Source organism: Charadrius vociferus, unplaced genomic scaffold, assembly GCF_000708025.1.
Source record: "Charadrius vociferus isolate BGI_N301 unplaced genomic scaffold, ASM70802v2 scaffold30, whole genome shotgun sequence".
Taxonomy (NCBI): Eukaryota; Metazoa; Chordata; class Aves; order Charadriiformes; family Charadriidae; genus Charadrius; species Charadrius vociferus.
This window is the reverse complement of record NW_009646636.1, coordinates 690,622-711,938: the sequence shown is the minus strand read 5'-3', so window position 1 is coordinate 711,938 and position 21,317 is coordinate 690,622. Positions and strand designations below refer to the sequence as shown.

At 37.4% G+C, this 21,317-nt stretch overlaps 1 protein-coding gene across 1 annotated transcript in view; it reads left to right on the top strand.

Moving 5' to 3' along the window:
• LOC104289900 (glypican-5-like) overlaps positions 1-21,317 on the top strand; it is a 740,829-nt gene that overhangs the window by 578,456 nt on the left and 141,056 nt on the right. The window lies entirely within an intron of this gene.

Here is a 21,317-nt window from a genome sequence, read left to right as displayed (position 1 = left end):
CAGCAGGAGGTTAAATACTGAAGTAAATATTGATATTTCTCTGATTACAGTACCTTTATTATTTTGCTGTCAGCGTTGGGATTATTTGTTGTTCATGTGTTCAGCCTCTCTGCTAAGATGATTTTGAGTAACTGAGACAATATTTTGTGAACTAATAAAATTAGATGGGAATGTGTGCTCTTTATGGCTTTTTATAATTAGCCACTGCCAATATAATGTCCCTCAGTTTATCTAAAAGTTTGTCCTTGAACAAATTCCGGGCATCTTCTGTTCTCATTGTGCTTTGCGATGATCTTTGCCTTTTCATTGATTCAGCACTTACCTTTGAGCCTTAGTTTTCAAATATGTTGAATTTGCCTTTTATCAGCTTAAAAATGTGGATCTCATGCATATTTACATTGCAAGCTGTGACAGCTCTGGAAGAGGTCAGTTGTGTCAACAGCTCTATAAATCCACAAGAAACTCCATTATTTGTTGAACAGACACAGCTTTATAATGTGTAAAACTAAGCATATTTTTCTAATAATATTACCTCCTAATTTTGAAACTAATAGTTTGGGGGATTGGTTACACAGTTTTAAATAAGATAGGTCTCAAATTAATACTGAAAAGAAACAAAATAAAGTTTGAATGACAAACCTTTGTTTCATTGTAGTTTTGTGGCTGTCACCAGGAAACTGTGTTAGTTTTAAAATGACAGCTGGGACTTCCTTGTCATTTTTATATCAGTTTCTATGATTATGGGATGAGAAGGGCAAATAATTTTGACAAAAAAACCCCAACCAACCAAACAAAACAGTTTTAGTGGATAAGACTGTTGAATCAGATATTTCATAGGCTGTAACCTGATTCAAAACTGTCATTTGCAGTACAAGGAGGACATAAAATATTTGCTGGTGTTTACTTTGAATTTTATTTTTCCTTTTATGTATGGACTAAATCTGTGATCTCATTTAAAAAATATGCATCCGTTGATGATGATCAACACTGTTTTCAATTATTGGTGAGAATGGGTTTTTGTTTCAACTAGATTTAAATCTCATGGGGAGAGTTGGGGCAAAGGAAAAATTACACTAGTACAGCAGGTGAACCCAGCCCTGACCTTTGACATGTCAGAGTACGAGTCGCATGAAAGAGGAAGAAATATCACTAGGAGAGTTGAAAAGCTACAAAGAGGGGGAATAAGGTAAGGTTTTACAAAAATAAATTGTAAAACTAGCTCCTGGTGGGAGCTGTTTGCTTTGTTTTAGACAAACTATCCATAGAGATGTTCTTAAAGCACTTGCAGAGCACTGCCTGCACTGCTTCCTTTGACTTGACTTAAAGCTTAGTTATTGGAATTTATACTTGCACTGGCATTAGCGTTGCTGCTACTTTGTTGGTTCTTGTGATCATTCTGAGTAATATTAGTCTCTTACTCTAATATGTACATTTCTATCTCTTTTGCAGTGGCAGGATCTTTATAATATTGCAACGGAAGTTACACAACAGTATTTTTGGAGCCTTGTGGTGCTCTGATGATGACAGGCTGAAATAACCCAGGAGGAGGATGTTAATCCAATGAAACAGAAGCTCCAGCTCTTCCCAATGTTGAAAAAAACATATTTAGAAAGTAGAAGTAACTGTAATTTATCGTTTATGCCAACATCTGGCAAACACTTTAAACCCTGTTGTGTGGCTTTAAATTTCATGAATAAGTTAGTGATGAAAAGTAGATGCTACTGTCTTAAGAGGATAAATGGACATCATTTTATGCAAAAACATAAAAAAGGAATTCAAATGGAAAGAAGGCAGGGCTTGACATTTTTTCTTTGAGCTAGAACAGACGTGTGACAATTTCATACAATGTTTTGATAGAAGTAGGAACATATTCGTCAGAAATTTTTATTAATACATACCTCAGTCTCTAGTTAGACTATGGAATACATAGTTACAGGAGAACACAGTAAGATTCAGAAAGGATTTATATGGATATTAAGACTGTTACAATTAATAACACTTATTTTATAAGGGAGTATTTAAATTTCATATTTGGGGGATTATGCCTGCATTTAACTATTAGAAACAATAATATAGGACAGAAATTATCATTCTTCTTCAAAATTAGATGTTTGAAAGGACAGCACAGGAATCATCAGATATTATTTCTTGTGTTACAGACCCTACATTTTTAGCAAATTCTCAGTGTCATGTCTTCCATTCCTCCAGATTTTACCCATGCTTTAGACTAAAAAGATTGTGGTGTTTTGAAATTTTCTCTCATCAGATTTCCATTCCAGGACATGCTAGGAAACAAGGTAACTAAAAGCGAATGTAAGCTCTTTATCCAGGACTCATCAGAGCACTATATCACCTCTTCTGCAGTCATTCATATCCTCATAGTTTTATCAGAGATTCTTACAGTAACAGGGAAAGCATTCAAACTGATACAAAAACCAGGAAGAAATACATCAGTTTCTTGTTCCTGTTACATATCTCCCAACGTTTCTTCCTGTTACATTCTGACCTTGCTTTAATTAATAAAAGATAACTAGTCTTGGGTTTTGTCCCCTATCATTATCTTAATTCCCACTAAACCATAGGGTGTAGGGTTTAATATGTGTAGGAAAAACAAGCAGTACTTAAAACAAAAATAAAAACAAACAAACAAACAAATAATTATTCCATCTATCCCTCATAATTCTGTATATTTTAGAAAAAAAAATACTTGCACACATTCAGAGACTCATTTGAGACACTTTTAACATATTTTTTCATATTGAGGAACATCACCCTTGGTAAAGAGTGTGAGTAACTGAAGTAAATATGGTAATCACTACCAGTAAGAGTATGAAAATCTGGTCCTTACACATCTGGCATTTGTTTTTAAACTACTTGGCACACTTAATTAGCATTAAAAAAAAATTAAACTTTAACCTTTTTTGTAGCCTTTTAATTTTTAAGGATGTGATTCTGAATGCTTAGAAAGCATACAGCATGCTGTCATTGCCAATCACATATGCACACTGCACTATAAAAATGACATGAACAATGAACCAGGTGTAGCTTAAGATGGACAGCTACTTGAAAGTCACTTCTTTAGTTCTATAAAGACCTCCACTAAACTAACTGTTTTAGAAAAAAAAAAAAGTAAAAAAAGTCATCTTTTTTGTTTCTGTGTTAGGAGGAAAGTGGAAATGGTATTGAAAACTTTGTAGATCTCCAGTAAGGGCTCCATTTGACCACTAAATCTTTTCACTGTTTCTTTCTATATTTGTCATTTGTGTTTTTTTCATTTTTCTGGGCACTGTGAAATTAATACTTCAGTGTGGATTACTTCCCTGTTAGTGTTTCCACATTAGGACTGCAGTGAATATTGTTGTTTGTAGAAAAGGTTCTATCACAAGGTGAAAGAATTTTATTTCTTTTTATGTGTGTCAATTGAAACAATTTATTTGAAGATTTTCAGAATGAAAGAAAAAACTAAAAGCAAAAAGAGGCTAATAAAAGTCAATATCTCCCCTTTGAGCAGCAGCAAGCAATTTAAGTGAAATAGATTCCCTGTTTGTTCGATAAGAAATGCACTTTGTGTCACAAATGACCTGGAAAATTCTTGGGTGTTCTCTATCAAGAAAGACCCAGTGTTTTTTTCTTGTATTACTTATTTAATTGGTAATGGTATATTTATATTAAGCTATCTGTTTCTGTTAGTCAATTTAGAAGAAAATATTTATTAAATTTTGTTATACTGCAAGATAAGTAGAAGTTCCCATGATAAAAAGTGGTATGGTAAGTCTGGAATTCATTTGGCATCAAAACAGCATGGTAAATTGAAAGTATATAGTGGATGTTTAATCAACTCAGCAGAGGCAGGATTGAAATGTTTATAATTCTTTGTCCTATCCAAAGATAGATTCTATTATATTCTTACTCTCTCTTATGTGACTCGTATTTAAATGGTAATTGTAGTAGTAAAAAATAAATAAGTAAACATAAATTTACTTTAAAGGTCTTTTTCATTTAAATGGTATCAAATATTCAGCTTATATATTAAATCCGGGTTTCTTGAAAATATTAATCATGTAAGTCACATTCAGCCTTTAAAAAAAAAAAGAGAAATATCAGTTTTTAAGAAATTATTCTAATGTATAATTTAAGTTTAGGTAACTAATCTGCATCTAGGTGCCTAAAAAACCTCTTCTTTTAAACATAACATATGGTTACTATATTGTTAGCATACGATGCTACAACAGGAAGTGCTAAGGACTACTTTGTCTGAACTTTCATAACAGGCTTGTTATATCTGGCTTTTGACTTAACATTTTTTCACCATTTTGTGTTTTCAATTTCCAATATATAAATTTAAGCTTAGTTTTTCCCTCTTTACTTTACTGACCAATAAAAACCTACAACTTCTGTGCAAAGGAGTATTAGAAAAGGTTCCTCTGAGGCATCTAATGAGATTTTTGTTTGTTTTTAAGGCTACTTAAAATGCTTTTTAGTCCTTATTCACACCAATCTTCTTGAGGGAGTCAGATGTTAAAAAACAGGATGTTCTCTTTCACTGCTAGCATAAACATTGTACAACACACACTACAATACACAGCTTGAGTATAATTTGGTCCCTTGTTGATGACAGGCTCCAAACAGCTTACTTCTGACTACAACCCTTTGACAAACTACCCTCTTCCTACATAGCCTACTGCTCTGCTAAATACTGTATTACTAATACTGGGGTAGTGGTAGAGAGTAAATAAATGTCCAGTAAAATTTCCTTATAGAAAGTTGAAATAGTATAGCATGCTTGCTTTCAGGAATGAATAATTTTATCTATGGGCAATTGCAGACAAGAATTGAATTATCAAAAATGTCTGTGCCTGCTGATGAAGCACCAAAAAAAGTATTCTTAGATGACTTGACAGTTTGTCTTCCCTTCTTGTGGTGCTGCATGAAGGATGTATTGTGGACTACTTAGTTACTGATGGCCTTCTGCCTTGTTATTCCTACGCTTTAAAGACAGGGAAAGACAACTGACCTACACAAACCACAGACCAAAAGTAGATTAAATATCTCCAGTTTTGAAATGTTACTGGAAAGCTTGGAATTCTTAATCCACAAGGCTCCAGCTGCTCTTCTTATGGCCACACCTATAAACAGTAGAAGTAGAGTAGCAGGTCAAGGGAGGTTGTGTTCCCCCTCTGCTCTGCTCGTGTGAAGCCGCATCTGGAATACTGGATCCAGTTCTGGGCTCCCCAGTTCAAGAAGGACAGGGAATTGCTGGAGAGGGTACAGCAAAGGGCTATGAAGATGATTAGGGACTGGAACATCTTTTTTATGAGGAAAGGTTGAGGCACTTGGGGTCTTTTTAGTCTAGAGAAAAGAAGACTGAGGGGGGATCTTATTAATGCTTATAAATACTTAAAGGGAGGGTGCCGGGAGGATGGGAACAGTCTTTTTTTTCAGTGATGCCCAGTGAGAGGACAAGAGGTAACGGGCACAAACTTGACCATAGGAAGTTCCATCTAAACATGAGGAGGGACTTCTTTACTTTGAGGGTGGCAGAGCACTGGAACAGGCTGCCCAGAGACGCTGTGGAGTCTCCCACTCTGGAGACATTCAAAACTCACGTGAATGCCATCCTGGCAACGGGGTTGGATCTCCAGAGGTCCCTTTCAACCCCTATTATTCTGTGATTACATGATTAATGAGAAATTCCTATTTTCCGAAGCATTCCCGATATAAGGAAAATGCCAAGGTGACATTTCTAACTCATCTTCCTCTTTACCATTGACAATGACTTACAAAATTTCTATTATGTCATTAACTTCTTCACCAAGAAATATGAATGTAGTTTGACACATACTTCCTGTAAGTTTTCATTTGCATGCTTCTCCATCGGTGATAACTGAAAATGGTATTTGATCCCTCCATAAGTTAATTAAATATTCTACATGTCACCTTGTTTTGATTCAGATGAAATATCCTACAGTGGGTTCAATATCGGTGGAAAATGAGTGTCCAACCACTATTAGTTCATTTAGTACATCTTGAGATAACATTACTTGGGATGAGTTAATTTGGTATTACTGTAATTGTTTTAAGTACTTTGGTAAGATTTCTAGAGTATCAGTGAAGTAGATCCATGTTTCAGAATCCCCTAATACACTGAGTATTCCAGTATATTGGAAAACACCAAAATCTTCCTCAGAGAGAACAAATCCCTTATTGTTCAGAAAAAATAACTGTGCAGAAAAGGAAATAAAGAAGTCCTTGCAGAGTAATCCTTCTCTATGCTTTGTGTCAGACTCTCAGGCAGTTCTTTGGAGTAGGCATTACATTCTTAACTTGTGGTGAAGATAAGGTGGTCTTCATGGCTGAATTATAGAAAGTGCATCCAGTGCAATGCTGTTGCCATAGGGTGTGTCAACACTGCTATTAGGTCTTACTGGCAAACAAAGGGACTTTCAGTGAAAATGGGAATAGCAGGACCAGGTCTCTTACCCATTAAATTGTACAAATGACTATTATTATCTCATGTTTGGATGTAAACCACAGGAAATATATTTTTCTATTCAAGTTGTTAAATTATATGATAATGCATCCCCTGCTTTTCATAACCAGGTCAGAAATTTACTGGCAGTCCAGAAGAAGTCAGAATTAAACTTGAAATTATTCAACTGTTGTTTGAAAAATCATAGAATTGCATAGGTTGGAAAAGCCCTTTAAGATTACCGAGTCCAAGCATCAACCTAGCACTGTCAACTCCACCACTAAACCATGTCCCTAATCACTACATCTACACATCTTATAAATACCTCCAGGGATGGTAACTCAACCACTTCCCTTGGCAGTCTGTTCTAATGCTTGACAACCCTTTCAGTGAAGAATTTTTTCCTGATATGCAATCTAAACCTCCACTGGTGCAACTTGAGGCCATTTCCTCTTGTCCCATCACTTGTTACTTGGGAGAAGGGACCAACACCCACCTCTCTACAGTCTCCTTTCAGGTTGTTGTAGAGAGCGATAAGATCTCCCCTCAGCCTCCTTTTCTCCAGGCTAAACAACCCCAGTTCCCTCAGCCACTCCTCATAAGACTTGCTCTCTAGACCCTTCACCAGCTTTTTCATTGCCCTTCTTTGGACACACTCCAACACCTCAATGTCCCCCTGTAGTGAGGGGTCCAAAACTGAACACAGTATTTGAAGTGCAGCCTCACCAGTGCTGAGTACAGGGGGAGGATCATTTCCGTAGTCTTGCTGGCCACACTATGCTTGATACAGGCCAGGATGCTGTTGGCCTTCTTGGCCACCTGTCCACACTGCTGGCTCATATTCAGCCAGCTTGTCAACCAACACCTTCAGGTCATTTTTCTGCCGGGCAGCTTTTCAGCCACACATTCCCAAGTCTGTAGACCTGCATGGGGTTGTTGTGACCCAAGTGCAGGACCTGGCACTTGGCCTTGTTGGATCTCATGTAATTGGCCTTGGACCAAATGGTGACCTGCAACAGAGTAGACAAATAGGGAACCATAAAAGGGAGAAGGGGAGGGGAGGGATACTCTTGCACTGTTATAGTGAGTTATATGAGTATTCAAAGGAGCTATTAATGTGAACAACCAAAGCCTTGTCTTTATTTTAGTTTTCTTTAGGGAAAAAACTCAAACCAAAACAAACAAACAAAAAACTGCTTCTCTGTGCAGAACTGTAGAGGAGAGAGAAAGTGCCTTTCCAATAGTCTGCACCTACATTTTCCAGGGAACTGATCTCATTAAGTAAGTTTCTTGTGGCTATTGTACTAACATGTCTCAAACATTCTTCCAAAGCAAACCACAAAATATGCACACCATCAAACTTAAATTTTTAGTGTTGGCTTTTCCAATGTATGCTTTTCTTCAGTACTTTAACTTTTGTAACAAGGGAATAATAACATGTTGCTCTGTTACATTTACTTCATTTCACAACATCAAATGACAAGCAATTGAGTATATAAAAAGAAGTGATTCAGTCAGTATTAGAAATTGTAGGGTGATCCTGAAACCTGTCATAAAAAATAAAATAAATTTGTTCTGTTCCTTTTGTTAAGACACTTTTGACATGGCTTCTAAAACAACGAGTTGCAGGATAACATTTACAATCTCTCTGGCTGAAGCTTGAGAATAAAGCAGGCATTACGATTTCAAAATATCTGAGGGTATCATTATGCTCTGCTTAAAGAAGATAAGCAAACTACTTGACAAAGGAGAGATAGTATAGAGCAAAAGGATGTGGACAGAATTAATGGATTTTCCAGGAGCTAGAAATTAAGAAATTGATGAGAAATCAAGAAAAGGTTCCAGAAAGCACGTCACGTATCTCTGAATGCACCTGAGATGCATGGGAGTAATGACGAAAATTTTGAGGGCAACTACAGTGAAGACCCTTATGAAGCTGATAATAGAGATGGAAGAGAAAATATTGGAGGATGAGGGAAGGATTGTTGAACAAATAAATCGGAAAAATAAACTGTGCTTTCTGGACAAAGAGTGTGTTATCTAACACTGAAGAGAATAGAGGATAATGGCAAATGGACTCAGGAGCTGAGAATTCGCGGGGTGATAATAAGCAGAAAGAATAAGAATTTGAATATTTTACAAGTACTTGAAGAGATTTCATGTGAGGCAGCTCTTTGTTTTTTTCTTAAAGTGACATTTCTATAATCACACAATTAGAATTTACTGGAAAATGCCAGAAAGGAGTAGCTACCACTTATTCTTTGTTGAGCTGGCTTCCTCCCAGGGAGTCTAAAAAAGATGCATGGTGAAGCCTCCCCATTTGATTGAGTTTAAAGCCTCCCTTTTGCAACTATTACACTATATTTGTCTTCTGTCTCTCCTTTAGAAAACATTGCATGACCCTGCGTGGTATATAAGAGTGCTACAAATGATGGAGGTAAATGAGGAATATAATCAGTGTCATACAATATGAGAACCTGGAAAGATCTAAAGAAATTCTCAGGATATAGGTTTAAAATAAGCATCTCTAGTGTTTTTTTCACTCACTACAAGATATTACACCTTCAAAAAAAGTCAACAAGTTTATGGAGGAATGGTCTATCTGTGGCCATCAGACATCACATTCAAGATACGAGTTCAAACTATAAAAGTCCCACACTGTTGATTTCTGGAACTGGAGGAGCAAGACCAGGCCCTATACACATCCTGTTTTATATTCTTCCATACATATAAGTTATGGCCTGCTATTAGAGGTGCTGTACTTTACTGTGCCTGCTCTTATGGCTTTATAAGCTTAACTTGGTAAAGCTTAGGTAGTACAGAATCTAAGAAATACCTTATTTTGGGAATAACCAACCTTTGTTTTCCAGCTGATATTTTTCTGATACAACTTTTTTTTTTTTCTACTACAGGAAGTTTTTCTCATTAATTTCTGATTTAATTCCATTCCTGTTTTGACTGAAAATGAGCTCTGTTGCAGCAGTGACTGATCTCATGTTTAAACCCTTTTTATTAAGAATTGTGTTTGTATGTCTGGAATGATTCTCAGCACATGGTTTTAGGAAGGAAAAGCCTAATGTCTTTCACAGGTAATATGTGATATCTCTAAAAGGAGAGCCAAATCAGGGCAAGCTATAAAACACAGGCAGAAGCAGGCTTCATAAAGTAATATTTATAGTTCTAGTATCAGAGGAATTTATAGGATAGAGTTCCTATCATTCCTAGGAAGATTTAAATGTACATTTGCAAATATTCCAAGGACTGTGAAATACTTAGCTTCTCAACAGAGGTTACTCCTGCCTTATTAGTTACAATGTAGTGATTTAAACTTATTTTAAAAAAAGTGTTTCTGAAGGATTCATGTTAAGGGTAATAACAATTTTTTTTATCCAGATACCTTCTGGAAATATGGATGAATGGCTTTCTTAAAACAGCAACAATAAAACAAAATAAAACCCCACTATACACATTATATTTTCTGGATTCAGATTGTCTTTACGTAACCAGTAAGTAAACTGAGTTTCCCTTGGTATCAAAGAACAAATTTATGTACTCTGAAAGTGTAAATGAAAAATTAGATAAGGCTCAGCAAAAATTTTCTCACACTAAACCCATGGACATGCAAAGCTAAAGACAAGAAAGTGAAAAAGCATTCTAACCGAGCATTTCATTTTACAGCTATATTGCTAAACTGGTACAGAAAGAGTATTTTCTTTCTAAAAGACTATCTCATTGTTTTAGCTCATCCTTCCATTATCTTGTAGAAAGATGAGTTTCAACATAAATCTTAGCAGGAAACTAAGGCACTGTATATTTTCAAATGACTTTAAAAGAACTACATGTTCCCAAACAACATCTACTTCCCTAAACTTTTTACATTAAAAAACTCTTCATAATACCTTTCATTATGCCAAAAAGATGAACAGTTATCTTAATAATAATAACTCAAGGAGCAAAAAAAAAAAAAATAAAAAATACAGTGGCATTCTACGAAAGGTGAAGCAAAATGATACAGAGTATGATTGGGAATGGTATCGTAATTTATGCACATACAAACTCTTGAGTTTTCAGATGATGACTTTTACTTCTGTTACTGCAATGTCCTTGAGAGCTAAAAGCCAGCAATTTTTTTTTGTGATGTTATGTTTGTAAATGTCTAGCAAGATAAAAATATATTTTGAGTTATTTTCTGAATTCAGAAGAGACAGACATCTGAACACACACACACACAAAAAAAGATATTTAGGCAGGGAACAGATATAAAATTTACATTAACTTTCTCTTCACTATCTCATGATGACAAATATTACAAGCTTCTGAATGAATTATATTTGTTCTGCTTTTCCTTCATAACAATAACGAGCAAAATACAAAACCCTTATAGAGATACTGGGTATAGAGATCTTCAGGTATCTCAAGTTGCGCCGTTGAAATGCACATTGCATTATGTAACAGAGAAATATAGGCTAAACATCTATCTGTAGATTTCTTTCAGTAATCTAGTCCATCAGTTTTAGGAAATGTCACGTACATGTGCATGACCAGTGTTTAAACAAATAGTGTTGGGAACACCACAAATGTCAGTATTTGTCTTTCTTGGAACTCTCTCTACCCATATGTAAGACAGGATCAGGAACCCGTAATATGAGAAACATAGCTCTGAGAAGCCAAAAACCACTCTGGTGTCCTTTCCAAGGGATGGACTTCACAAGGTGACTTCCTCTGAGCTGCAGAGGATGATCTGAAGGGAAATAAAACTGGTTTAGATAGATCTTTAGGATTAATACTTGCCCAAAAGGCCAGATTGGTTACCCCACTTCATATAGTTTTGTATTGGGTGTGGGTGTGGAGGTTTTGGTAGTGGGTGGGCAGCAGAGTGGTCTCTGTGAGACCAGGGCCTGCTCTGTGCCAGACACAGTTGGTTCCAGCTGTCTCCACAACAGACCCACTACAGGACACAGCTGAGCCCATCAGCAATGTGTGTGGTGCCTCTGTGAAAACATATTTAAGAAATGGAAAACATGCCAGATGGAGAGTAGAGTGAGGAGGGTGAAAAGGAAGAAGCAGCAGTATGAACACCAAGGTCAGAGCAGAAACAGGGGGAGGAGGTTCTCCAGGTCCCAGAGCAGAGATTCCCTGCAGCACAGTGAAGCAGATTGTCCCCTTGTGTTGTGATTTAACCCCAGGCAGAAACTAGGACCACGCAGCCAGCCACTCACTCCCTTCTCCCCCCTCCCAGGTGGATGGGGAGAAGAATCTGAAAAATAAGGGAAACTTGTGGGTTGAGGTAAAGGCAGTTTAATAAGTAAAGCAAAAGCCGTGCATGCAAGCAAAATAAAACAATGAATTCATTCACTTTTTCCCATTGGCAGGCAGGTGTTCAGCCGTCTCCAGGAAAGCGGGGCTCCATCGTGCATAATGGTTACTTGGGAAGACAAACACTGCAACTCCAAATGTCTCCCCTTCCTTCACCCTCCCCCAGCTTTATATACTGAGCATGACATCATGTGGCATAGAATACCCCTTTGGCCAGGTGGAGTCAGCCGTCCTGGCTGTGTCTCTTCCCAACTTTTTGTGCACTAACAGCCTACTCACTGGTGGGGCACTATAAGGAACAGAAAAGGCCTTGACTGCTTAGCAACAACCAAAACCATCAGTGTGCCATCAACATTACTGCCATCCCAGATCCAAAACACAACACTATACGAGACACCAGTAAGAAGGACAATTCCATCCCAGCCGAAACCATGACACCCTGTAACCCATGGAGAACCACGCTGGAGCAGATATCCACACTGCAGCCAGTAGACAACCCTACAGTGGAACACATGGATATTTCCATAAGGACTTCAGCCCCTGGAGAGCCCACTCAGGAGCAGGGAAAAAGTGTGAGGAGGAAAGAGCAGGAGAGAGGAGCTGCTATGGACCTGATCACGACCCACCCCCATACCCCATCTCCCTGTGCCATTTGAGGAAGGGGGGAGGTAGAGGAGTTTGGAATGAAGGAGTGAAGTTGAATCTGGGAATAAAGTGGGGGGAGGAGTTGTTTTAAATTTTGCATTTACTTCTCACTATCCAAATATATGTTAATTGCATAGAAATTCCATTAATTTTCGTAGAATCATAGAATAGTTTGGGTTAGAAGGGACATTTAAAGATCATCTAGTCTGACCTCCCTGCCATGGCCAGGGATATCTTTCACTATATCAGGTTACTCAAAGCCCCATCCAACCTGACCTTGAACACTTCCAGTGATAGACCATCCACCTTTTCCAGTGTCCCACCATCCTCATCGTAAAAAATACCTTCCTTATGTCCAATCTAAATCTAACCTCTTTCAATTTAAAACCACTGCCCCTTGTTCTGTCAGTACAGGCCAGGCTGAACCCCAATTCTCTCAGTCTTTCTTCAAAGGAGAAGTGTTCCAGCCCTCTGATCATTCTTAGGGACTTCTCAAGTCAAGTTTATTTTGCTCATGACAGTAATCGGTAAGTGATCTCCCTTTGTCTATCTCAACCAACAAGCTTTTTCATCCTATTTTCTCCCCCTGTCCTGTTGAGGAGTGGGAGTGAGAGAGAATCTGAGTGAGCGTCTGGCATCCTTCTATGTATCAGGACATTAAAGCTAACAAAATTCCAGTGCCAAGTTCCCCTACTTTTGCATTTATTATGTGTAACATAGTCTTATTATTTATAAGCATAGATGAATCACTATAGTAACTTAAGCTCCAGTCTCAAATACAGCTGGAAATTACCGAGGGGGGGAAGGAAAGCAAAAAACCCTAACAATAAAAAGGTTAAAGTCCCCATTGTAAAGTAAATTTTAAACATTGTTCCCACTGGATCAGATCAACACATTTTCTGACAGTGCTCTTTCCAGGTTCTTCCACCACCACCCCTGCAGTTAATACAGACTAGCATTATATTGCTGCCAGCAAAGGATTAGGTTGGTAAATCAACATATTTTATTTGAAAGCAGTGGCCATCCAGGGACAGAAAGACTGATAACAGAACCTATTTTTTATTAGGGCACTTTTAGGTCTAGCCTTCAGTAAGAACCTTATTTAAATAGAAAGATATTTGGTTGCTCCCTATGGGAGTCGTAAGCCGCCTGTAAATGGACAGGGTTTTACAAATGAGAATATGTGGGAACTTCAGAACAACTGAAGCAGTTTTCTACAAAAAGTGCAGAATATTCCTTTTATACTTTCTTTGAAGTTTAAAACTGCAAATTAAACATTAAAAATTAATAAAACTCACACTGTAAGAAAAATGATAGTAAGTGAAACATAAAATCTCATTCTTGTTTAAATAATTTGATTGCTAGTTTAATAAAATGTTCTTCCTCCCTCACCAGCTGTGTTTCAACCAACATGAATTAGACAGTTTCGTAAGCTACACAGTAACTTGTATTTCTTTCTGCTTGTAGGCTTTTTTTTTTTTTTTTTTTTTGCTTTACTGTGTATATGCCAAGGGCAGGAGGATGTGAAAGGGAAGGAGGTATGGGCAAAGGCTAAAGGCAAAGGCATTAGCTAGCCTGCCAAACGATCAGCAGCAAGGCTAACACATGGGACCACAAGCAGGTCAACACATGCCTGAAAGCCTCAAAGTACTATTTCAAGTCCATCCAAAATTTGCTCTCTTCTCCGTCCTGTAAGAACAGCATATTCTTTCTGCAGTGTTGACCTCATTCCAGACGTCAAGAAGATGGCGACCTGCAGGAAGAATGAACCTCATCCTTTCCTTTCTCCCCCCCGCCCCGGCCCTTCACCTGCTTCATGCTGTATTGCTGAATTGCTTTTTGTGTTGTCACAGCAGCTAGCATGTGGCCCCATCTTTTCTAGTCCTATCTATCTTCGACATTCTGCCAGCAGTGTTCTACATTAAACATTAAAGCATTCCTACATGATTTAGAGGAGGGTTTGCATGCTATGGATCTTCTCTAATGTTAGAAAGGCTATAGGTGGCTGTTACTATGGTTTCACACTCTCACTGCCAGAGTCAGTGTAATGGAACTGCATTGCACTGATTTTTACCCATCTGCCTCTTCCTATAACATGCTCAAGAATTACTACTCACCTGAAGCTATAATAATTCTGACTACATATCACCAAAAAGGCAAGACTGATTTTCTTGGTTGACACTTTTCATATATAAGGTTACATCTTTTATGAGCAGAAAAATCAAAGGGAAATCCTAGTACCAAAACAGACTCAAAAGCAGATCCCAACTGCCCATCCCTCTTACCTACAAATAAAGAAACAAAATAAAGTGTCTTCCAAACACTGAGGAAATCAGTTTCTGGATCTGAAACTGAAATGTGATACTGAAGTCCATTTCACCCTGTTCCAAATGTTGAAGATGGGGAGATAGACTTCTTGTTTGTGGGAGGGTTTATTTGGGAAATTCCTTCAGTTGTGTCAGGGGGACTCAATTATATCTGAATTGACTGCATTTGTGAAAAGAAGTATAAAGAAAAAAATCTATACTGTATCACCCTTTTTATAATGCTTAATTACAGCCTACAGCCATATAATTTCAGCTACGCATTTCAGCTACGCAGGCCTTCAAAAATACCCTTTGTTAGGTAGATATTTGTTAGCCAACAATTTTCTATTTCTCCTTGTTTCCATCTCTGTTGTCCATTTCCAGCCTATTAGAACATCAGAAGATGTATTCATTGACATGCTATTTGAATTGCTATTTCTAGGCAACATCTATGATTATGAGGAAAGGCCAGATTAGTAATGTAATTTTCCAGTTGCTATGTGAAAAGCAACCACTTAGAATCAGGTGGATATTTTTGGCTGCAGCTCAGTGCTTATTAGTATACGCTTTCTTTAAAGTATGGTTAAATTACTAACCCTGGAATCTTTAATAATTTGCAAAATGTTGTGAAATGCAGATTTTTTTCATAATTAATGTCCCATCTAGCAGCTCTGTAACACATTAATTTCTGAATAACCTTCAATTCATACTGTAACATGGATGTTAATGGTAGAAATTAGAGCTGAAAATACCTATTTGGTCTTCTATTTCATGTAGTCACTTGATTGTTCCCTAAAGAATATTTTCCCATCCTTTGTCTCATCTAGATTTAAATGTACTTAGCAATAAAGCTACTACTGCTTTCCTTTAGAGACTATGTCACCAGGTAATAGATTTCACTACTGGGAATCTTTACCCTATTCAATTGTGGTAAGATATTTCACCTTCTTAGAAACAGAAAAGAGGAAAAAAGTAACAAAAGCAAAAATATTTATTGTCTAGAAGCTAGCAAGAGAATTCTCTACAAACCGGGGATGTTACTTCTCTTAAAAGCTCAGTCCTTCTATGATGTTATTTTAATTTCCAGTAGTGTGAAATCTTCTGTTGCATTTTTCATCACATTTTGCTGAGGTAAAGGCAAATCCTACCTGTTCTTTTTGACTGTGTAATTTAGCTTTCATTTGGCATTTCTTTGTAGTTGAAAGATTGTCTTGCCCTTGAAAATGAACTGCTGACATACCCACATAACCATCAAATTTCTTTGTCAGATTTATTGAAACAGAGAAAATGGATTTAAGAGAAATAAAGAGACTTCTTAAGTGTATCAAGACATCGTAACCTTAATGAGGCATTATCTCCTTAGCCCCCAAGGAAGGAAGGAACTTCCATAAGCAGCAGAACAAGTCTTGTCTCTGACTGACCCGTGACTTGCAAAGGAGGGTTTATGAAGACAGACTATTTTTCAAATTGATAGGCCAGGGACAAGCATGAGGTTAGTGGTTACAGACATTACTAGACCACTGGCTATGAGATACCAAACTGACTGACAGATATACGTACAGTTACCCATTCCTAGCACATTCCTGACGTACAGTATGTAGAATATTTTGACTGATGCTAGGATTCAAGAAAATATATATTCTGGGATGTAAAATGGCCTAGTCGTTGTCAAACCATATAATATAAGGCTACAAGAGCACAGAGTCGGGTGAAGGGCAGTAAAACTGTATTTGGGTTTATGTCTAATAAGGCTTTACTAGCAAGTTCGAGTGTTACAGAGAAGAAATACATAGCATTTGCAGGGAAAGACAGACACACACACACATGCATGCACTTGCACACCCACACACACCCCTCCATGCACAGTCCTGGACAATTGCCTTAGCAGGTCAAAAGGTTCTTGAGGAATGAAGGGCTGCTGGAGGCAGCAGAGAGAGAGAGCTGCTGCTCTTGGAGCAGGTGGGAAAAGCAGGCAGCTTCCTCACTACTCCAGTGATCTCATACCAATTCTGCAGAAGCAGTTCCTGTGGTAACTACTTCTTCCTCTCCACCCCCATTCCAAAACCTTAAGCCTCTGCACCCTAAACTATGCACTGCGCAACAAGAGTGTTACTGTCCCAGGCAGGTGCCTTATTCTGTTGCTCAGCTGTTTTTTCTTGCTTACCTCCTTCTTTTCTTTAGTATGCTGAAAGCAGTCTTTTCCCCACTGTCAAGGTTGTGCTTCTTCAATGACCGGTAATTAATTGGCCATCTGTGGGTTGTTTATAGGTCTAGGTCCTCTGTTTTCAACTATGTTTTCAAGGCGCTTGCTATTATCACATGCTTAAACTCTACGTCATAACAAGAGACACCTGGTACCAAGCTCCACTTCACACAGCAAGTTCTCATAACAAGTTGATAACACACGTAAAAGGTCAGGACAGTCTTTGCGCAGTTGGCATAAGCTTTCGTTTGCATTTTTAGGGGGCAACTTTGTAGCGTCCCTGTTCTCTGAACTAACACTTCTTTTTTTGTTGGAAATGTAGATAATAAGAGGTGGAGGGAGAATGGAGAAGAAAAAAACTAAGTCACCTTCACTACCAGTGAGTGCAGACCTATTTGCAAAATTTTAGCAGAATCTGCATCAACTTTTCTAATCACGTAAAAAAATTTCTGGTCCAAAGTACTTTACCTCTGCTCCTGGAGAAGGCAATTTCTTCAGGTTGATTTTTTTTTGTATTCTACACAAGTCTTATACCTTGATTAAGAAATTAAGGCAGAGAAACTAGTGTTTCAGAAACATGTACAGTTTGCATTTTCAGCTTTCAAGGAGTTAACAGATAGCCCTTTGTTCTCCCTTTATAAAGAAATTTTGCATTTAAGCGCAGATCAGACTATGGAACTGAAGCCTTCTGTGGCTTATGCTTTTTCATAAAGCTAATTTACTTCTTTTTCTTGCTTGGTAGTTAGATAAAAAATAAACTTGCAGCATCCCAAATAATTGTGTTGATATTTTTGTAGCTATCAGTCCAAACTCCTTGACATAATGCTATGCATGTCAGTGAAGTTACAGCTAAGGTAAATGCACATGTTTTTTTTTCCTACTTAACAATTATGTGGTCATGAGTAGATACAAAATATTTCTATGGAATATAATTCCCAAAGCATCAATTTCTTTATTTTATAATCAAGTTCAGAAAAGTTTCCTCTAGGAATCTGATTATAGCTAGTTCGAGTAACTTCAGCTACTTCATCGTGCTGCTAAATGCAGCAGGAAAAATTCTGACATATTCAAATTACCTTTCCAGTGGATACTCAAATAATTAAATTAAATCTTTTAAAATGTCACATCTGTTGTATAATTTTGTTGTCAGCTTCGCAGTTACATTTCCAATGTATCTGGATGTTTGTGACACTAATTCACTGAAGAATGTTTTTTTTCAATATAGTCAAACTGCTAATATAGATTCTGAAAATATGATAAACATTATTTGCCTTTTCATATTTTCTCTATTAGGCTTTAATAAGTGTATTACTATTTTTAAATAGCTATCTTAATACATCTATTAATTGATTCCATCTACATGGGTACTTTGAAAATCCACACAAGCTGCTTAGAAACAGCCAGACCTGACTTGTACCAGCTGGTGACTTTTTTTTTTTTCCCCAGGAGACTGAATTAAATAAGCATGCTGCAGAATTAAATAAATATGGAAGAAGGAGGTGATTCTTTGTATGGACATATTTGCTATAACTTTTAGGGGGATTTTATTTAAAAAAAAAAAAAAGTAGACTGCTGTGAAAGCAAACAAGAATTTGAGTGGTAGGATATGGCTCATCTCTGTTATCTAAGGAAGACAGTTATAATCTATATAGTACAAAACAGTATAGATAGTGACAGTTTAGTTTTGGCCTTCAGTGCCTAACATTGTTCTCAAATCAAATAGAATTATTTAACACATTAACCTAGTAGCTGTTCAGGACTGCTAGAAGGTATCATAGTCTGAGGGCACCAGCCATACCAGATTTTAATAGTGTTAGAAACGGATAGGACATGGTTCCGTGGGAGTGAGATTGGCTGTGCTCTTTAAGAAGAGTGAACTCGTGCTATGCCTGCCGAGGCACAATCTCTAGGATTTATGATCACATATAAAATACCATTATAACTGATCAATTCTAGACTTTTCTGGTGAAATTGGATGTGTCGGACAACTAGCTCCCCAGACCAATATTTGGAGTAGAGCTGCTAATTTTCTCTCTGATTCAAAACTCCAAAACAGATTGAGGGTATTCTGTTCCTGAATAGCTTTTACAGTGAATATGAATGAGACAACACTGACTGATGCCCTCTGGTTTCCAAGAAATACCTCTGGGCCTCCAAAATACATGGTATGTCTTCATGCCATATCTCCAGTATATCGTTCACGTCCTCTGTTTCATGCTGTAAAACCCAGCTCGGCAGGCTTCAGCACACTGCTCCCAGAGTAACAGAGCATTTGGAGAAGTACACAGAATAATTACTGTATCTTGAACCCACAAGAGACCCAGAAGAAGTGCTGGGAAACAGGTAATATCTAGTCCTTAGCAGGATGGTAAGATGTTTTCTGCAAGGTTAAGCTTGTGTACTGACAGCTACTTCTGGCATAGATAAGGTGTAGAAGCTGCAACCATCCAGAGTGCTCTAGTGAGCAGGTAGTTCTGCATACTGGGGCCCTGCTCAGTCTCTTTTTTTCATCCTCTAAAGCAGTTCATAAGAGCAGAGGCTCTCTAGAAGTTAATGGATATGATTCATAATGTATCAGGGGACCAAAACACCTTGAACTATTACTTGTTAAAACTTCCTTTGGATTTTCTCGCTAGTGTAAAAAAAAAAAAAAAAGAAAACAATAGAAACCTGATTCTTGTGGTTTAAGACCAAATCACAGTGAGGATACTAAATGGACCTGGATACCAAAATACTTTAAACACAGACATATTCAATTTAATGAGTTACACCATGTCCCTGTTCCATGGGAGCGACAATGCAAGTGGGAGAGAAGTCAGACAGGTCAGAGCAGCAACCCCAGCCATGCGATGTGCATTTCTGGGGCTGGGCCAGAGTGTCTGCTGGGGTGTTGGAGAGATGGTCCCAAATCCTGGTGCAGGGTCATGGGTTCCCATCAGAGTCTCACAGGTTCTCCCCTTTCTGGGTCCCCTCTGGAGTCTCTTCCTCTGGCATCTCTGAGTATTCATAAGTGTCCTCATTTATAGGTTTGGGTAGAGAATATCTCATTGATGATGAGTCTGACCAAATTGCACTGTCTTTTCCCAATTTGCTTTCACTGTTGTCAGCACTTGCAGTCTGCTTGTTCTGGACACTGCAGAACATGTCTGCACGTGATGATCAGCAGGTTGTTTTAATAGTTTGGCTATCTATCTCCTTGAGCTCACAAAAGCAACATTCTGGTTTTTGAGACAGATGGTTGATCATATTTTGTTTACCTCTACTACAACAAAAAGTTGGTACACTACTTTACGCTAACAGTTAGGCTAACTAAGCCAAATTCGTGCTGAATGCTACACCATTTCACTCCACTGTGAGGTCTGAGATATAACACTGGGTACAAAGGGAAAAGAGAGATTGTTTCTGTATGAAAAAAATTGACAATCTTATCATTTTTTTCCTTTTCTTTTTCTGTAGCAAATATATGTATGCCTTTCCATGACTTGTGTTCGCACTCCATCTTCCGCCCACAAATCATTGACAGTTCTCTCACTAAATAGAAAGATTTGCTGTAAATAAATCTGTCCATGAAATAGTCACTAAATGTGCAGCTTTCTGACATTCAGAGCTCTTTTTGTTGTGGAATGTATTATTGAAGGTACTATTGCATTTCACAATGAGACATCTTCCCAGTTCTTTAATACTCCAGCTGTTAATGCAATTTATGATCAAATGTCAATAAAATGTCAAACTGAACAGCTTTTCTCTTAATGTTTAAAGAATTAACCTTTATAACCCATGCTTCATCACTAGTTCCACAGCTTTTGAAATGTACTTCTTACCAACTTTAATTAGGCAGGTTATTGCTTTGGACTCTTCCATTTACCAGTGTAGAACATCTAGCATGGAAGACTCATATCTTGGTCTCAAAAAGTTTGTATGCACTAACATCAAAAAAAGAGAAAGTTTTATGAAACCATGTAAGAAAGCATACCTTTCCCATTGACTTAAATGATTTGTCAAAATTAAAATTGTATGCTGATGTTAACTCATGTATATTAGATTTGAAAACAGAAATGTTCTCACAGAACTAGTATTTAGCAATTGTAAGAGGGATATTTACTAGTTTTGAACAACAGTTATCTAATACGTTTGCTTTTAATAGCAAGGAATTGAACTTGTGTATGCAGGAGGTCTTTACTATACACCTAAATACCCTTAATATAAATGGCTTTTCCACAACAGTTCAATCCGCTATACCATTTCAATAAAAATATATATAACATTAGTTAAATTGATCAGGTAAATGTCTCACTTTTTTTTTTTCTTTTTCATTTGTACTGTCTGATAGCACTTTATGATCTAAACTGTGACACTTCAGTGGGAAATGTTCTCATGT